A 2,709-nucleotide genomic window follows, 5' to 3' on the forward strand; every position below is an offset into this window, starting at 1 on the left:
GAGGGGTTGAAGTGAGAAATATGGAGAGAGTTTGGGGGAAATGAGAAATGATTGGAGAAGTAAGGAGCGGGTGAGGGCAGAAAGGGGGCAGAGTGGGCGAGGGGGTAATGGGGGAAGGGGAGAAATGAGGATGAGCTGAAGGGGGAGGAATAGGGTATTGTTCAGAAGCTTAATTGGTCAAAGAGGTCAGTTTTAAGAAACACCTTTAAACAAAAGTAGAGTCTAGAGGAGTGGAGAGGTTTCGGGAGGGAACACCAGGGTTGAAGGCCTTGCCAGGTGTAACCATACCCTCCAATGGTGGGACTGCTCAAACAGCCAGAGAATGTCATGCTTTGCTTCATATCCATTGAGTATTGTCCTCACTCAGATAAGAAATGTGGCCACTAATTTTGGTCCATACACTAATCACATGTATATAACTTAGATATGTAACAAAGTAAAGTTTAGTTAGAATCCCTACAGTGTGGAAGCAGGACATTCGGCCTATCAAAGCTATACTGATCCTTCGAACAACAGCCTATCCCATCCCCATAACCCTGCACTTCCATAGCCAATCTATCTAACCTGCACATCTTTGGACTGTGGGAAGAAACTGGAGCACCTGGAGGAAACCCATGCAGACACGTGGAGAATGTGCAAATCCCACATAGACAGTTGTCTGAGGGTGGAACCACATCTAGGTCCCTGGCACCATGATGTAGCAGTGAGCCATCATGCTTCCCCTAAAATAAAGAAGAAAGTATAAATATCCTCTAAGGAAAAGCTGTCTCTCCTGTTCTGGTATTAAGGAGTCTCTGTCAGAGCTACAATTGGTAAAACAGCCAGAATAAGACTGACGTTCCATTGGTTTTTCTGAGTTTAAAACCTGAACTTCAAATCTCGAATTGGTCAGCACAATAAAGCTATGGAATCGATAACAATCAGTTAGTGACTGGTATTGAGTATCTCATTGAGGACTGTCTTCAGACGGAATAAGTCATCCTTCAGCTGACTGATGCAATGCTGTTGGTCTTAGTTTTTAATTGGCTTCATTGAACTGCTTCAATCTGCCCTGAGCACAGACGACCAGTGACCCGCAGTCAATTAAAGTTTCTCAGTGTGTCCGGATTTGTTGTACTCCACAGAATTTAGACCAATTTCAAATGGATTTAAACACAATTTAAATAAATTACAGTAGCAGGAGTAGAAACAGAGAAGGGTCTGGCTTCAAGTAATGGCTGGTCACCACCGTTACAAGGTGATACATGATGAACGCAGGTAAATCTAGGCACTAAGCATGATGTTTTGAATGGCTCCTGAGCAGCACAGTTGGTGGAAAATATCTAATCTAACCTGGAGTCATGGTTAATATTGCGAGTGGGGATTGTTTGGCAGTAAATGTGAGAGATAGATGCAACTAACATTACAAATTCTGCAGTCATTTACATTGGTCTATTTTACTTTAGACTGCCTGGATTCCTCTGCTACTCCTCCTGAGTTAATCAGGAATGTTACCCCTAGGTTTATGCTTCAACCTCCTCCAGCTTTCCTTTTCTGGAATGTCAGTAGGTTTATTTTAAACTTGTTATTTGTAATACTAAGAATTCCCATGAGGCACTCTGTGTGATTAACTCGTCTATCTGTTACTTGGTCTCTTAACTGAAATGAAGCAGATGCTGCTGAGTCACAGAATGATCTTGCGAGGAAGGAAGCCACTCTGTCCATCAGACCAGTGCTATCTCCTTGATAGAGCTTTCAAACTTATTCCACTTTCCAAATCTTTACTCCACAATCTGTTCCGTTTAATTATCTATCCCATTCTTTTTCTGAAGTTATTAGGTAGTGGGTTCCAAACCAGTTCAGAAAAAAAATCCTCATTACTTTGTTAGATGCAAGAACATCAGCTGGCTTTTGCAAATTGTCAGCTTTGCAGAAAAAATGTAGCTTAACTTAAATTATTTGGATTATTCAATAGTATTTCAGTTCAAGACACAGTTTAGCAAGAGTAAATTGTGGTACTGCTGTATGTACCATCAACAAGAGGTTTAGCACTAACTCACAAGGCTCCTCCTATAGCACTTTGCAAACCCTTGATTTCTACCAGCTAGGAGGACAAGGACAGCAGATGTATGGGGACACCACCACCTACAAGTTCCCATTCAAGTCATGGCTTCTTAAGAGGAGAGGAAGGAAAGTTTTGGTCAGAGGTATGATTTTAAGGCTCGCATTGGTAGTGGGAGAGAGGAGATCAACATGTACAGGATGTCAAAGGCAGGAGACATGAAGGTCAGGAGTTGGAGATACACTGAGAGAGATGGGTTTTTTGAATGTACTCATAAATAAGGAGATATCTTATACATTCAAATTGTTCCAGGATCAACATTGGAATAGATCAGTGAGGATAACTAATAGAAATCTAGGTGAGGACAGATCAAGTTTTTCAGCAATGACATGAATAGTTTGACATTCATAGAGGATAGAACGAGCATGTTGATGGAAATCGGAATCAATTCCCATTTGCTGATTATCCCAACTGATTTTTGGGTCTTGGGGAGAGGAATCTAAACCAGTGATTGGCAATGCCAGGCCTTGCACCATCTAGTACTTGATGTTCAATTCTGCAGTTATCACTGGGAAAGACAGCAAACTCACACCCTAAACAAAGGAGAGTTTTTCATCAAATATTATGGGAGTAGATTCATCACATCTCTCACTCCCCATTCCAGTGAT

The sequence above is a fragment of the Chiloscyllium plagiosum genome, chromosome 31 (genome assembly GCF_004010195.1).
Source record: "Chiloscyllium plagiosum isolate BGI_BamShark_2017 chromosome 31, ASM401019v2, whole genome shotgun sequence".
Classification (NCBI taxonomy): Eukaryota; Metazoa; Chordata; class Chondrichthyes; order Orectolobiformes; family Hemiscylliidae; genus Chiloscyllium; species Chiloscyllium plagiosum.